Here is an 18027-nt window from a genome sequence, read left to right on the forward strand (position 1 = left end):
ACACGCGTCAGCATTTTGCTGATGATTCTCTTGCAGAAAGAAATGCCTGTTTTATTTTAAACTCCTGTCAAGGTAGAGAACAGGCTATTTGAGAGCCTGGAGTATCAGACAAGAAATCCTCACTCCCTATTTTTCTGCACTTCACAGTGAGAGAGAATGATGGCAAGCACAGAAATCCTGACAGATTTCACCATCGTTCTGCTTGGCCCAGAGTCACTTACAGTCCCCAGTTTCCTGCTTACTATAAATAACGTCCTGTCAGAAAAAAAGAAAAAAAAAAAAAAAGAAAAAAAAAAAAAAAAAAAAAGAAAAAAAAAAAAGAAAGAAAAGAAAGAAAAGCATTTGCAGCTTCTTAGTTGCTGGCAATAAGTAGGTATTTTCATGCTGTTTGTCAAGCATTCAAGGCTCTGCTTTAGATTTCTATAATAATGACTATAATAAATACAGATTGGCTGTGGGCTTTGCAAGACATCAGGCGAAGGAAGCACTCAAACAGGCTCAGCTGCAGAAAGAGAGCAACACAGGCTGATGCAGTCTGAGAGAGAAAAGGCTACAGGAAAAAAAGTGAGAGTTAACCGGAAAGGAAAAGAGCTTGCGAGTGAGAGGAAGACATTTCTTGATGGAGCACAGCCAAGCACAGTGCTGTGGACAGTGGTGACCGCAGGGAAGTGGTGAGCATGTTCTCGGGTGAGAATTCTCATTTCTGCTTATGGGTGTATTTCCTAATTAAAAAGCTTTACACGTTTTTTAATGACATTAATCTTTTGAACTCGATTTGGAAGCTGAATGAAGGTTTCCAGTGCCAGAATGCCACTACTACAATATGCAGCTTATTAAGATATCCTTGTTTTGACCCTTGAAAGTTTACTTGCTGTTGCTCACTGCTAGTTTATACCTGAGCAGGTATGTCCTCTTTGCTGCGTCAGACACAAGTCTGATCTGAAATTACACTGTGTAGAGGCCATGTCCTGCCATGCACGTGTGTTCTGACACAAGTGTTTGCAGTGTTTGGCCCTGTGTGCATAAGTGTGATTCCAGGTATGTCAAGGAGCAACATGGTGAGGGCAGGGGAAGAGGAATACATCTATATGGCCCTTGGCTTGCCAGCTGTCACATCAGTCTGGTCTCCTTTGTTTGATGGAGTGACCCATGGCAAGAAAAAATCTCTCCATGAAGGACAAGATCGAGTTGCTCTGGCCTCTCACAGTTGTTTTCTGAGATCAGATCACTGTTATTCATTAAAAATCTGTTTGTTTGTTTGTTTTTTAAACTCCTGGTCCTTCAGAGACCTGTGTTCTGATGGTAGAGTTTTTCTCACTGAAGAAGTGCCATAAGAACTTGTTCCTTGTCAGCAGTTTGCTGCGCCCTCACTCAGTGTGCAGACAGGTTTAACCCAGGCTGAGGTGAAGCACATCACATGTGCTTAGCCCAACACAGGTTTCTTTGTGGCTTTTTCTTGCTTCTCATCTTGCATTAAGCTTTCTGGCTTCTTTGTACCTTTTGGACAAAGTGGCCATGGGAGATACATTCTCACAGCTCACCACATTGCTCTCTGAAGAGATCTCAGCCCCGGGCCTGCAGGAGTTCAAGGAACATTTGGACAGCACTCTCAGATGTAGAATTTTGGGTCCTGTGTGCAGCTGGGAGCTGGACTTGGTGATCCTTGTGAGTCTCTTCCAACTTGGGATATTCTGTGATTCCATGATTTTTGAAATGAATGCAGCCCATTCCCTCTCTCACTTCTACATGGCAAGTCTTGTATTAGCAGTGAAACATCAGTGTGCTTACAGTTGTTTCACTCAGAGGTATGTGAGCACTGGCAACAAAATCCATTTTTCTCTAACTCGTTTCCAGAAAGATGGAACTGATACAGGTGCACTCATCAGAAGTATTTTTCCTATTCTGATCACTTACATTCAAGTAAGATATTTTAAATCTTAACCATGCACAGAATTTGATGACATTTTTAGATGCAGTTTGAGAAGATCAGTGCAGGCCATTATGCAGAAATCCTTCAGTTGTTTCTTTGGAAAAAAAAAAAAAAAAAATCAGAAAATAATTGATAAAGGACAACTGATTAAATAATGTGGGTGTCTGTAGAGGAGTGTTACACTGGATTAATCATTTTACATTTTACATCCCAATTTAGCTGAATTAATAGGGGTGTTTCAGCAGGCAAGATTCAAGTGTGAATTTTCTATTCTCAAACATCATGGGAATTATGTGTTATAATTCTTGCAGGCTTTTTTGTTTTGTTTTTCCTGCATCTCTCTCACACCCTCCTGCGTATACAACAGCATCTCATAACTAGGCATATGCCATTTAAATTATTTACCGCATTGATGCTTTCTGACAGTCTCTGAGAAAATGTGTGATGCTCTTGTTTAGCCTACCTTGCGCATACTGAGGGACTAATTCTGGTGCAAACAAATATTTTACTAGCACTTTTTTCATCCCTGTGTATGGCTTCACATCAGAAAAGCCCATTTCCACTAGAACGTTAAGCATCGCAGGATTCCAGCATTATAATCCTTATTGGATGTATGAAGCAAAAAAATTATAATCTACAGCAGCAGGAACAAACTGGTAGCAAGAAGGTTCTGCCTCATGCCCAATACATTTCAGTCAGTCTGAAGTCTGCGGTAACTGCTGGGTGGCTGCTACCATGTATCAGGTGTGCCCCACAAACACTGCTGCAGGCTACGGCCTCATATAAAACCTCTCACAGGCCTCACTTTCTGGCAGCTCCTACTTCCTTTATTTAGAAAATACCCTGTGAACTCAGCAATCTGTCAAATTATGCAGCCTTTGGATACACTGTAGAGCTGATCTTGTCCTTGATATTTCCCTGCCTGTCCAGGAAGGAACAAGCTGATGATGATTTTCACCTTTTTGTAATAAGGATTTGGGGTTGTTAGTCCCTTTGCAGTTATAAAATGCGCAGAATTCAGAGCAAAGCCTCCTATTTTATGTACTCAAAGAGGTAAATAATATATAAGATCAAAGATATTTTTGCTACCTTCCTGGCTTTTTGTTTTACTGTTTCATTATGCAGACAGCTACTTGTTGGGCTTTACATCATTCTGTTTCTTTTGATGGTGTTGCAGCCTATACTGAAAGCAGAATAACAGTATTCAAAATACAGGTCACTTTTCTTTTGTTTTCTTTACTTACACACGGTAGAATAAATAATGTTTTGGTTTGGTTTTTAAACCTGTGACTTACAGAATTCTGGAAGAGTTGGGCTTTTATACAGTGTATTGATTATAAATAGCATTTGAAAACTGTGAGTCTGAATAGATACGTGTCAGACTTCAGGATTATATATATTTTGAACTGGAATGGGGTAGATTTAGACTAGATGTTAGGAAGAAATTATTTACTGTGAGGGTGGTGAGACACTGGAACAGGTTGCCCAGTGAGGCTGTGGGTGCCCCTCCCTGGAAGCATTCAAGGCTGGATGGGGCTGTGAGCAACCTGGTCTAGAGGGAGGGGTCCCTGCCTGTAAGCAGGGGGTTGAACTAGATGATCTTAACGGTCACTTCCAACCCAAACCATTCTACAGTTCTATGATTCCTTGATTCTGTGATTCTATGTTATATTACATATTATCTCACTGAGTAGTGAAACTGAGGGGGAACAGAGGAAAGCTTCTCTCTGGAATGTCAGTGATGGGTTTGTTACTGTAGCACAAAGGCCAAAGTTAGCTCTATGTAAGGGGAAACACCAAGGAGGTTTACATGCATAAAAACCAGATGGAGCTGTACTAAATGTCTGCAATACTGCACATCTCAGTTAGACTCCAGCAGCCCCACCCCACCCCTGTTGTGCCCTTGCTGTTGGTCTTGGTGCAGAAGTGAGGATGATACTCCTGGAGAAGGGAGGGTCAGAATCGTTGATTTGGCTCCTACCAGTGCATCCATCAAAGCCCTGTCAGGAGCCATGATGCACATACAAGCTTGGAGGCATGGGTGTATACTTGCATGTGAGAATCATGCCCTATGTCTAATGTAGGATGTGACCACTGTGCACTAAACCAGGTTAATATGCTGGCCTTCTGCTTTTTATAATCAGTTTATGAAATCTGATGTCCTAAGGTGGGATTGCCATTATGTGCTCTTTCTTCTCATCATATGAACTATGTTGAGGCACCAGGCTGGCAGGCCTGGCTTAGCACGACCATCACCTGTTCCAGCCAGCACAAAAAGCCTGCTTGTCAGAAACACACTGGATCAAGTCACCTTATATTTCAAGAATAAAAAAAATGATGAAGTCAGCTTTTTCTCCCCACACAAAACTTCTAGTTAGTACGAATGAGATGAGGCTGTCTGCCTCACTGTGAAACAGCAGCAGGAGTTAAAGTGTAGAGTGAATAACTGAGACACTGACACAGAATGACACAACCGAATTGCTGTGCACATATGATAATGAAACAAAGAAAAGGAGAACCAAAGCAAAAATGAGACAAGGGCACATGAGACTCAGGAAGATGAAATTAGTTATGGAAACTGGAGCAGATTTTCTTTTCTCCAGCAGATGGTAGGATTTTCTCAGCTACAGTCAGGCAACAGCAAGAAAAATCACCCAAATCCTTATTTCTGAAAAGCTATCTCCGGCCTTTTTTGACTTGTAGATTCCTGCAATTCTAGGGGAATTAGGATAATAAAATTAAGCTGCTGGAAGAAATGTGCAGCGTACTTGGCATGTCTGCTAGAACTAGTCTGTGCAGCTGAGGTTTAAGCTACATGTCTTATCTTTTCCAGAATATAAGCGAAAGCTCATAGACAGCGTCTTCCCACCCAGCTTTAACATGCAGTTTAGGGATATCAGATAAGAAAATGTGCCTGATAGAAGGCAATTTCAGCTTTTGAGTCTGAGCTTTGCTGAAACTTCAATGAAAGGCAAAGCTTCTGTCTGTGCTCTCTCAATGCAAGCAGAATTTAAAATAGATGGAAATTCAAGAACGTTTTCCCACTTTTCAAGAAGGCAGTCAGAGAGGACTGAACAAGGCAGTGCGGTTTCTGCATGAGCACATGCATTCTTTTCAAAACCAAGGTCAGTGGAGCAGAGATCAACTCACTGAAAGTTGGCTCCCTCATTTTTCTCATTTTTCTACTGAGCCGTATGTGGTGAGGGTAAGGAAGAACTAATTCATCTCTATGGATGTGGAGGTTGCTCATGCTCTTTTGTTTCTGGGTGAGCTTTACTCTCTATCTTTTGTTCATGCTTAAAATTTGCAAATTAGGGTTTGCTATACTCTTCCCTATATTAACAACTTCTGAGTGGATAGATATTCAACCATCTGCCAAGGGTAATGTATAGGAGGTGGCCAAGTCACTCTGTCAGCTCTAGGAAGGTAAAGAGGCCCTGAGTAATTTTCCAGCTGCCTTTACTGTAAACATTTGCAGCTATCTGCAATCCCTCGAGCATCACAGACATCCTCAGAGCTTCTAAACCTATTTTCCATCTGTTGCCTTTGCACCTACAGCAGCAATTATGTGCCCCAGAAGATTTTGCTGCTTTTCCCAACAGCAAGAGCAACATTTGGATCCTTCTGTTGTGTGCTGGTGTTGATGGGAGCTGGCAGACAGCAGGAGATAACATCTTCAGAGCCCTGCAGATAGGGTTAGATGCAGAGCTGGTCTATGACTGAAGCCATATACTGACTGCGCTGGGAAGTGTGAAGCTCATGTATGATCTGAAGGACACTGCTGTGACCTAATGCATGCCCAGAGCTGTTAATGCAATTGCCTCCATCTCTGCAAAGGGAAGAGCATAGGCTCCGCTTGGATCTCCTGTCTGGCCAGAGCAGCTAACCCAACAAATAAAAACCAATCTACTGCTCCTCACCAGGAGGAGGAAGGGTGAAAGTGGATTTGCTGTGTCCTCTGGGCATAACCCACTGCTGAGATAACTCACTGACCCCTCTGCTGCTGGGCCCAACAGCTGTGAGCACAACCATGCTCTCTACAAGAAGAGGGGGAATGAGGAACTGGAGGTGTGTCTTCTTGTGCCTGGGGATACAGCTGGAGGCAGGGAGAAGGAAGGAGCTCCCAGAGCTATCAGAGGAAGTGACTTGGGAAGAATATCTCTAAAAATAAATAGTATTTATTGATTCTGTGACCTTTGCTCTGGCCTGATGTACTGAATTGATTTCTCTTAGCCATGGATGCATAGTTTCCATCCAGGCACTCCTTCCCTCAGTGCTTCACCTCCCAAGACCTATGCCAGACATGTGGTGGGGTGCTGGAGGAAGCTGCCATTCCTCTCAGGTCTTCTCTGCCACAGCTGGATTCACAGATCCAAGTTTCATAGAAAAGTTGTTGGCCATTGTATAATCAATGGATATCAAGAAGTTACAATCACAATATAAACAAGAGAGTTAGGCAAAGCAGACTATGATAACAAAAGAGAACAAACTGAAGGCTTCCCCTTATGCTGAGCTCACCACAAAACACCATTAGAGGTGATCTCCAGACAAGATCCCTCCCCACTGGTAGCCAGCTCTTAAATAGGTCTAGGAGGGGGGCAGCCTGGCTCCACCGCTTCCGGCAGCACAGTGAATTGCCTTCAGCTGTGCTCCTCTGGCTGACTCATGGCTTGCCTCAGGTGATCAATCAGAGGTTCAGCCATGCACAGAAAGAATGACTTGAGTGCTCACTTTTATTTTCCCTAGGTATTGAGGTACATTACTAAACCACCAACCAATTACATCCTAATAATGAGATTTTATGCGACTGCGATGAGAAGATGGGAAGGCATCAGGGAGTGTGTTTCTGAAAAGGAGATAAATTGAGTGAGAAGATGATAAAGTCTACTGGTAGAAAGAAAAGAGGGATAAATGGAGGTGGAGATACCTCTGCCCTGTTTCAGGAACCAAAAATGTTCCTTACATAACAGAGCAGAATTGAAACTGTGTGATGAAATTAGCGCTGTGGTGACATAGCTGTGACTGCTGCCACCACCATTTGATTTCATGTCGCTTGGAGAAATAACCCAGTCCTTCACTGTGATCTCAGGAGCCTCCCATGGCAAGCACTAACACCCTGGTTAGCTTGTTCTCTACCTCCCTGAAATTAGAATAGCAGCAACCAACAACAGCGAGGCCTGGAGGCTTCCATGCCACCCCCACCAGGCAGACAGAAGCTCTGTCCCATCTTGGCAGCCTTGCTGAGTGCTGGTACCAGTGCTGCTCTGGACCTGCTGTTCTTCTGCCTCTCTGCAGTAGCAGTCCCCACAATGCTGTGAGAGACAGGCTGAGGGTGAAGATAGCAAGGAGGTGCTGCAGGCCTGGAGAGCATCCTGTTGGGAAGGTGGACTCAGACATGGTCTTCATCTGTGCCTTTTGCGTGTGTCCTACGAGTGCCTGCTGTGTGCAGGATGAGGTTCTCAGAGAGGTCCTGCTGAGGCCTGCTGTCTCCTGGGCCTTGTCTCCATCATGCCTGCTTATATTCACTGGAACAGCTTACCGTTGTGCACAGGGATACTTCCTCACTGGAGTCTCTCTGCCTTTTTAGGCCTCAGTGAAAGAAGAACTTGGATACTGCTGGTATCACTGGGGACGTTGACCCTGGTGTAGCCTGGTGACCACAAAACGTGACAGATACCATCTACAGCAATGTGCAGCAAGCACTGAACATACTGAGAGCTCCAAAGCGGTCACTTCCATCTCCCTGAGCACGGTTTCCATGTCCTCAAGCAGCTTGTAGCAGCTTTCATTAGTTGGGTTGACAAAGCCTCAAGAAACTAGTATAAGATAGCCAGGGACCTGCAATGCTGGCAGAGCACATAGTGAGGCCAGATTGGAGCACAGAGACAAGTTTTATGCTGCCTAAAGATCTGGGGAGGTCAAGTAGCCAGTTATATACCTCTGTTGTCAAAGCAGCACGAATATGTAAACAATTTCAACAGTACTTTAGAAATCAGCGAGGCGCATTTCTGAGAACAAGAATAATGGAAAATGTGTTTTGGTTCGTACTAAAAATAAAAAGTTCTCTGGTGCCTTCCTGCTTTAGAGATGGAAGTTGATATTTGGCAGGAGGATGACCTCATGTCAAAAATGTGCCATTTTCATGTCTCCTGACAACAGCCCATTTTGAAAAGGTTATAAATCTCTGTGATAGCTCAGCTAATATGTGCTCCATAAAGACTTGTCAGAGCTTGGTACCCATGCTCGCAGGAAATGCGATCTGCGGCAAGCACATATGTTGCCCAAGCTGCAGCACAGAGACTAAGAGCCCTGCAGCAGCTGCTTGTGATTGATGAAGGCTCTGTGGTACTTGACACCAGGGCTGAGAGCAACAAGGGCCGAGCAATCCCACAGGGATTACCTGTGTTCCTTCTCCTGGAGCAATCACAGAAGCAGGACAAGAACTGGAGAACAGCCAGGAGTTATGAGGAGATGGCAGAGAGGAGTGAAAAAGGGCAGCACTGAGAATGAAGACTGGAGCTATGGGAAGAAGGCCAACACATTCAGATGATGGAAAAAGATAACGAATTCGGCTCTTTCAGGTGCTTTCAGAAGAGACTGGAACGCTAGAAAACACATTTTCCTAAGGAAAAGTAACTGTAATTATGTAACAGTGAAAGACCAAAAAGCTTTTAAAACTTTTAAAAAGGGAAGGAAGCAAAATTCCTAATAATTTTAATGGAACAGTAATGGAAATTAAAGAGTAGGGGATACGAGAAACAGAAGTCAGAATAACAAGAAATTAGAGCTGTAAAGATGTTGCTCAAGGCATCCGGATACTGAGAGGCAGAGCAGGGAACAGGGAATAAGAAAGTAATTTAAAATATAAGACCAGTCAGGGCTAGTAAAAATAAACACAAAGATGACAAGTGTTCTCATGAGCCCTTAACGGACCTGCTGTACAGCCAGAAACAGCAAACTCCTACACACCTACATGAGTGTACTACATAAGTATCTTCTCTTGTACAACTGTTCTTTCTAGAAGAATTTGCCCTCCAGCTTCCCACATTAATTGTTGTTGTAGGACAGTTATGCCTGTGATTTCTTTTATAGTGTTAACAGTGTAGAGGAACCGGTAATGTTCAGTCATCAATAAAATCACCAGATTTCTCCCTTTACTTCAGAGTGCTCCAGGCACAGTGAACAAAGGAAGGGAGTTTAATTAACAGGCTACTGGTAGTTTCATTACTCTTTCTGTGTAGAGCTCTTTGCGGAAGGGCTAAACAAAATTAACTGCTCAGATGGAGGGGGAAGTGGGGAATGAAAAGGTAAGAACAAAGAGAGAAGTGAAAATGGACTTTAGCATGTAACAACCTGATTTGGCACTCTGTTGTTCCCTGTGTGAGACCACAAGAAGATTCATCCTTGCTGCTAGCCCACTGGTTCAACCGGAGACAAAGTCAAGCTGAATAGAGCCCCAGCATTCTCAAATACATATTTTCTTCACAGTGGGCATCTGAGCTAATTGTGCCTGTGTGGAATATGTGGAAGAAAAATGAGGTTCTGCTACTGACTTGCCAAAACAGTACTGTTTTTGTGGTTAACTTATATGTGAGATTGCCTTCTGCTCAGTCTTTTTTCCTTGTGGCAGGCTCAGCTATTTGTGCTTTTGGACATAGGGAATCCAACATTGTCCTGTACAGCAGAGAATAGGGATGGAGCAATACAGCCCAAGATCAAAAGTGGGGTTTCAAGAGCAGCAGTGTTCCTGTTGTGAAAGTATATCAGAGCATGGCACCTTTTCCTGCAGCTGCTGTTTTGTTTGCTGCTGCTAAAAGGCCTCTGTGAGAAACAGCAAATGGACCTGCAGATCCACCACACCTTTCAGTGAAAGCAGAAGCTCACAGTGCTCCTGCTCACTGCTGCTTCTGCACTTCACTTTTCCTTCATTCCTCCTGCCAGAGGAATACACTCAGGTCTCACCCATGAGTAACTCTGAGGCTCTCTGAATTCTGGAGGAAAGGCTTTACAGTAACAACTATGAGGCTGCGATCTGATGTTAATCTCTGGATGTTCAGTACAGACAGGACAAGAATTTGTGTACATTTCAATTTAATAAAGAGCAACGTGGTGCTCTTGGCAGATCGCTGAGTGACCTCTCCAGGCTTAAACAAACAGTAGACCTAGATTTGTTAAGGTCTGGCAGCACCATCTTCTACTAACGTTTTCTCCTTGTCTGGAAACTGAAGACTACGTTACTCTGTCAGAGGAAGTTGTGTTTGTTTAATATTGCCAGTTCTCTCCCATCCAGCCACCTACACCTTAATCAATATCTCAATTTGTTTTTTGTTTTGTTTTGGTTTATTTTGTTTTTTGCTTGTTTGGGTTGTGTTATGACCATACAATTTACTTGTCACTAAACATTATGCATCCACCCAAAGCATCTACCATATTCCATCTACCACAGAAACCAGCTTAAATCATCAGCATCTTCTGGATGCAGTGGTTATTCTACTCTCTAAAGAGAGAACGTTAACAAATCTACAAGTGCATATTCAGTTATATGCCTACATAGGTTTCAAGGATTAAGAAAGATGCGATACGGTGGAAAGATAAACTAGAGACACATATGCCTGAAAGGAACAGTTATTGCTAAATTAGCAGCAAGTTTTTGCCAAGGCACAGTCAGTAAAGAAAAGCTGTAACTGCCAAAAGGATGCCTCCTTGGAGCACGTTTGGCTGAGTGATAGCCAGATCTATAAGCAAATGTGACACTGATGGATAGCTCAGTTACACCTCTGACGTGAGTAAGGAAGGGTATCATGTGCTCAAGTGCAGATACAAGACTAAAACCAATATGCCCAGAAGATTATAGTATAAGTACAGAAAATCAATGGATGACTTAATGTGGTCTACAAATTATCTTCTAACCCCTTCTGAATTTGGGGGTGTTTCTGTAGATAGACGATGAAAGACTTAAAAAAGGAAAGTCAAGCTAGAAGACACTTCAAATTGTAGTCTAACAAAGGCCTGTGCTTTTTAGTCTTTTTGTTGCCTCATATTTGAAATTAAGTCTTTATCTGGGGGGTGTGGAGGAGGTTCTCATTTCCCATTCTCTCTTTGTTGTGTCAACTTTTTGAGTCCAGGGCTAAAGGCTTCCTTCTCTGCAGACAGAGGGCAGCATCCACGCCATGTGTGCCTGCCCTTCTCCAGAGCAGAGCAAGGGAAGCAAGTGCCTGGGTTGAGTCCTGCATGTGACAGGGAGCAAGGATGACTTCATTATGTGGTGAAGGAAGTTGGGGAGTGATTAGCTCATAAGATGGAGGTGTTGGACTCTTTCTGGGGAAGAATGCATGATTGGGTCAGAACTGCTGGGGAGAGAGATATGCACAGGAGCTTTCTGTGAAGTCAGCAGGTAGTGGGATACTGTCTGTATCTGTGGCAAGTAAGAGAAAATTAGGAGAACATCTGTAATTGGCACCAGTGAAGTGCTGTTGTTAGAAGGTATGGATAGTCACAGCAGCAACTGGAGCAGTTTCATGCTAATCATCTGACCCTCTCAGCTCATTAAAAAGCAAAACTCAAGGCAGAGAGCAGACAAGATGCTGAATAAGACTGCTCATTACTCAAGTCAGTGGAAACTGAGCGAGTAGCTAGAATGTATTCCAGAAAGGTGACAAAGAGAAGGCAATTTGCATGAGTGCAGATGCACTAGGCACTAACCTCCCTTATTAGGGGAAAATTCTTATCACTCAAAGAAAAAGGATTGCAGGAAATACAGTAGTCAGTCTGCAGTGGTCTGAGATGATCCACTATTCTCACGTGGGGAAGAGTTGCTTTCATCAGTTACACGTTATGAGGGCCTTTGTGCAGTGTTATGTATGGCAGGATGGCCAAAGAGGATGAAAGTTGCTTTTAATACGGCTCCTGATAGTCTCCTAAGTAAGTAGTCTGTCATTTTTATGTATGTCTTCTTACTTCAAAGACCTTGGATCCACAAAACTCAGAGGCAGATCTTCAAATCCATACCTGAAGTAAGGAACATGTGCCCTCAGAATGAGGAGCTGGAAATTCAGAAATGGAATAAGAAGGCTGTGTGCTAAGAAGATGGGCTGAAGAAAAGAGAACCACAAGTTTACACACTGCAGGGAGTGTTCCTGAAATCCCAGCTCTCTCCTAATGCCAGGACAGGTTCCCTTTTCTCACAGGCACCTAACCTGACTTTTGGGTACCCTCCTCTTACTCATTAAGAGGAGCACAACATAGATGAAAATTCTCCTTTTCTCTGGAAATAGAGAAAAGACGAGAAAGATGTGGTAGGAAGTGAGTTCCTGTCTTTGTACCATTCTAATCAAGTCCTCTTTTCATGCAAACAGATTCATGTTTTCTCTTGTTTTCTGGTTCCCTGCCTTGGGTTTCTTCATCTTTGCTGCATGCTTGCTGGTTCAGCTCTAATAAGAAAATTGAGAGAATCTTTTTATTGTCTTTTCTGTTTTTATTTTGCTGTCAGTGTCCTAGCACACAGATTTCTGAACGCTTCTAGAGAAGAGTTATTTACTCAGGGCAGCCTGTTCAAAAGAGAGACCTCAGTGCATCTGCGTAAGGCCCAGAAACTGCAGAAACCACATTTCTAGAGGTGCTGCAGATATTTGAGAAGCTGACCACTTCACTCCAGCAAAACTTCTGCTGACTTCAGTGTACCACCTTGTACCGAATACAGCTCATACTACAAATACTTAAGAGTATCCATCATTGAAAGTCAATGGAAAGTCATTGAAATGGCATCTAGTGGGTGACACTGTCTGAATTAACACACACTGGTGTTTTAATACCTAGCCTTGTTCTATTCTCTTCTTGGGAAGAACCACACTCTCTCTGTTTAGTTATTCATTCATTTTAGTGGGAGCTTGGGACCTCTAGCAATAAAATCAGCCATGTGCAGTGTTTCACAGTGCTGTAATCAGTTTTCTGTCCTGGCTTTAGAAACTGAATTTGTGAAGTAGTAGCATAGAGCAGTGACAATGGAAGAATAAAGGGAACAACAGAGAGGAGGAATTAATCTATTTTTACTTTGAATCAAGTCCATCCTGTGATAAGGATTCCAAAGCCTAATTTTTCTTTGTTCTGACTGCTCACAGCATTTCCCAGCATGACAAACAGAGGCACACTTGAGCTTATGATGATGCGTACATTGAACTGCAGGAGACTTACTTGGCCTCTTCTTCGAGAGATGTCTCAAACAGCAGATGCTGGGCTAGAGTAGGACAAGCTTTGATTAGAAGCTTTTCCTACTCTTTGGAACATGTAATAGTGCCATAATGATGTACAGACAGTAGCCACTGTTTATGCTGGTGGATGGCTGGTGAGTACTTCTCCCATAGCCTCCATCTATCACTGTGTCACTGCAGCATGCTCACACTGGTTTCCCACTGCAGTTAGCAGCACTGATGCTGTTGGTTAGCTGGAGAGGCAGCTCAGCGTGCACAAGCACACATAGCTTGAAGAGGCGCTCTGGAGGTCATTGGCTCACATTTCAGGTTGCCTGGCAGGCTGCCTGACAGCGCTCTTTTGACTTGTTTGTGCAGGAAAGCACAGCAGCTTGGCTTTGCAACCCTGGGTTAAGGCAGACATGGCCTGGTGCAGGCAGTGCTCTGCTAACATGCTGGACACCTCTGCCGTGCTGCAGAGAGGTTTCTGCACTCTTCTGGACTGTGCTCTTAGAGGGCACACAACTGAGCATGGTTTGCTTACTGATCAGAAAGATTTGCTTGCTGCCTCCAGGGCAAGCTGCTTATCCTTGCATCACTCTGCAAGAAAAGTGGGCGTGCATCTGAGCTCTCCCATTTCCCAACCAGCCGAGAACATCCAGTTACCGTAAGGTCACCTCCAGTAAAGTAGATTTTCAGCACCGCTTCTTTCATGGAGAGGAGATTTTTTATGTCAGCAGAGATGCAGTATTTGTCTTCTGAAACAGAAGCATGGCGTATCTGTTACACATTCTGCTGCAGACAAACTCAGCCCCATCCATGTCGGTCCATCTGCATCCCTGCCTGCAGCCCAAAGACATACAAAGCAACAAGAGAAAGTGCACCAGGCTTTCATGGTATTTCAGGTCACTGTTTTCAGTTACGTGTGATTTAAAAGCAATGACCAATTCTCCATACTAGTCTGAATATAGAATGTTCATTTCCTACTGATCAAAGAAATACCAGCTGATTTTTTTTTTTTTTTCTCCAGGTAAAGTAACCAATTCCTCCTTCCTAGCAGGTGGAAAGCAGTTCTGGTCCTGCAGAAGAATTCTAGCACCACTCGCATGCCCAGAAATACCTGGTGAAAGCAACACAGAGGAGAGAGATTGTCCAGAAGACTCTTTTTAGCATAGAAAAATAAAGGAGAGATCCTTCCGTGTGACTGGCACGTGGGGTTCTGCATCACCAAACCACTACAGCGTAAATGTGGTAAACTGGCAGCTGTCCTACACATTGGTAATGTTTGTGCAGTAACATTCATTGAAATATGTAATAAATAATAATATTAAAAATGCAATAAAATAAATAAACAAAAGAGGACAGTCCTTTGAGGGTGGCTTTACTGCCATTTCTTTTATACATACCTATACTAGGAAAGTAACATGTTTTTTTTTGGTGGAAGCTGTGTTTTTTGAAGGCACCAGTTGCTCTCATTGCAGTAATTGCATCCCACCACGAGATGAGACTTTTCCCAAGTGCAGCTCCCATAATGGCTCTGTTTTCCATACTCCAGCACTTACTGCGTGTTCATCTTTTTGACAACTCTGATCAAAAATTGGCAAGCGACTTCAATGCTGGAGTTAAACAAAATCACTTTTTTATACACAATTTTTTAAAGTCGAACCCTTTGCAGTGAGTGTTCAACAGAGTACTTGGGTTTGTTTCACTGGGAATCTCTTTCTGATAGAAGACACAGTCTTGAAATGACAGGTAAAGGCACACAAATGAGAGCAACAAGGGTACTTCCCAGTACTCAGGGATGTCCAAACACATTTGACGTTGGCATCCGCTAACAAGACTGTCAAGTGCCTGTCGAAATTCAAATGTTTTTGTTGTGAGGCTTGGCAGTACCTATGAGCACTGCTGACAGTTTGTTAAAAATAACCCCAGAAATGCATCCTTTCTAGGTCAAAACTGACTATGAAGCTGAGTGCACTGTAATTACAGTGCACTAAATGAGTTACAGCTTGAGCTAATCACACCCCACTGCACTAAAAGCTGTAATTACGCAGAGATAGTGTGAGCTTGGCAGCATCTCCTATGGCAGTCCATACCTCTGAGTGAAGTCTGGCACTCAGGTTGCTGCCACTGCTGCCTGGGCCTCTGCTGGGCCAACGCGTGGCTCAACAGGTGGAATGAGCTGATGTGTGTGCTCAACAGAGTAAAGCACAGCGGTATTTAACTAGCAGAGATGTATAAAGAAGAGCCAAATGGCAAACTTAGTTGAAAACATGCAGCTAATGAGAGACATTTCTCAAGCCTACCAAAGCTGTGCTGGTTTTATGGCAGCAGAATGCTGCCAGGAGCTTTTATAATTTATTGGTGTGACCACATAGAGAACTGGGGCCTCTGTATTTTTAATGGATTGCATATTCTCCTCTTATGTAGGATACCTTAAAGTAGGTATCTGGATGAGTTACTGAATTTAGGATTTGACACTTCATTTTTGATTTCTTGGTTTTCTGAAATGTTCACTTTTGCGTTACCATGACTTTCTGGAAGGGTACAAAATACTACTTTTGGCAATTTAGCCTTATGCCATCTAAGCTTTTAATCACTGATTAATAAATTACTTTGGGTTATTTGTGGTTCATCTTGGCTTTTGTTATGAGTAAGCATTTTGGCAGAATGGTAGAAATCCTGGGGAGAATGGTTCAAAAAACTAACCATATTAACCTTAAATAAAATTCCAAATCATAGAATCATGGAATGGCTTGGAGGGACCGCAAGGATCAACTTCCAGCTCCCCTGCCACAGGCAGGGTGGACAGACAGTAGATCAAGTACTAAATCAGGTTGTTGAGGTCCCCATCCATCGTATCTGTTAAGAACCCCATTGTCACACCTTTACACTAGGAGTAAAGCTGTGATAAAGGTAAATAGTATTGGAGGAGTTGAATTAATGCTAAACAAGGAGGAAAAGAAGACAGATTGGAGAAAAATGTTAGGTAACCTTGCAGAGAAATGGTGTACTGTGTGTAGGTCTGGGCCCCAGTACAAGAGAGACATGAACATACTGGAGAGAGACCAGTGGAAGGCCACCAAGATCAAGGGACTGGGGCACTGGCAAAAGCTGCCCAGAGAGGCTGCAATGACTCCTCCCTGGAGATCTTCAGATGTCACATGGACATGGGTCTGGGCACCCTGCTCTGGGAGTCCCTGCTGGGCAGGGGTTGGAGCAGATGGACACAGAGACTCTGCCAATCTCAGCCATTCTGGCACTTTGAAATTACACTGCCTAAGGTGACTCCTGAGTTTCCGGCTGGAATATTTCTAAAGACATGGCAGACTGTGTTTTCAGCAATGATGGCTTTAGGTCTTCACCCACGGCTGTAGTTGAATTTGGGTTGAATTTAAACTTGGTATTCATTCAAGCAGTATCGAGCGCAAACTTCTACAGCAGCAGCTACAGAAACCGCCTGACTACTACAAATACCACTGTTGCTGTTAAACACAGTCTGATAACTCAGACAACTAAAAGCCAGCTGTAAGCATGGTGCCAAAAGGCACTTCTGTTCACTGGAGAATGTCTCTGTGTCACATTTCAGCTGCACCCTCCATGCCTTTGGCTGTTAGATCTGTGCAAGAAAGGTTGCTCTAATTTTCTGGAACATGTGACTCATCAGATGATGGTGACCAGATGCTCCCTTGTGCCGAGGAGCAGCAGATAGAGCAGAGACACCCTCCTGCAGGAGCAGTGGTGTGAAGAATGGAGGTGGGGGAGGAGCAGTGGGGGCTTTGTGTCAGGAAGGGTTTTGGTGAGCTGGACCTGTTTTGTAGTTGCTGTGAGCCCTTGTTCTCTTTCCTTCCTTTCTATAAGGAGCAAGAGAGGTGGCACATGGGGCTAGGAAGCACTGCGTACGCTTGACAGGCAGTCCCAGGACATGGCAACACTTCCTTCCTCTGAGTGTGGAAACTTTCACGTTCAGAAGATATCTATGCTAAGCTTAAACCTGTGGCCTTGCCTCCTTCAGCAGTGCTTGTCTCCTGGACTTCTCTGAGAAAATATGCATGAAAGCCTCAGAGAGCCTGACAAACCCAACTAGTGATTTCTTGAACAAATCTGGACCAAGGGAGATGAGAACAAGGGATGGACATTTTTGCAATGATCCCCCAAGGAATGGAACAAGAGATCAACAGTGAAATGACCTGCAGAATGCTTTTTACATCTCACAGTGTGAGAACTGCAAAGTGGGGGGGAGAGGGGGTGAATTATACAGCTTCATTTCATCAGTAACCTGTAGAATTACACCGATGGGAGAATTTCTGAGGTGAATAAAAGCCAAGAAGTGCATCCTGTAAGGAAAAGGTGAGAGTGGCTGTTGGCATTACCCATCACAGTGAGTGAGTGCCTGTACTGCTCCAGGGAGTATGGACTTGTGGCCAGGCAGTACAAGCCTGGGGACCAGGCTCTGCATAGGATCCATGCTTCAGGCTGCTGCCAACCTCTGAGGTGGAGACAGAGACAGGTAAGTGTGTGCTGGGTGCAGGCTGTCCTGAGGGATGAGTGGAGTTCTTAATGCACAGGGAAGAGTGTGGCGTTTGCACCAATGCCATTCTCCAGATAGCAGTCAGAAGGCAGGCTGTTTTGTCAGCAGGAGGCTGTAAGGGGTGGGGAGGCTGGTGTCAGCTGTAAGGCCACAGTGCTCAGCAGCAAGGGATAACCAACGGAGAGCAGAGGGGACCACATTCAGGTCCTTTGCCAGGGGTAAATTAATGCCCAGGGTCAGTGAATCATCTTGCCAGGATCTAGGCCCAGCGGGAGAAAGGCTGCTAAGTGCGATTATCAACACTCACCAGCTGCAGAACAGCAGTTTTGGAGTCATCAGATTTGCTGCAGACACAGAAGCGGTGTCTCCAGACAGCTTGA

This window comes from Lagopus leucura, unplaced genomic scaffold (assembly GCF_019238085.1).
Source record: "Lagopus leucura isolate 7727_CA_CO unplaced genomic scaffold, USGS_WTPT01 Super-Scaffold_100159, whole genome shotgun sequence".
Lineage (NCBI taxonomy): Eukaryota > Metazoa > Chordata > Aves > Galliformes > Phasianidae > Lagopus > Lagopus leucura.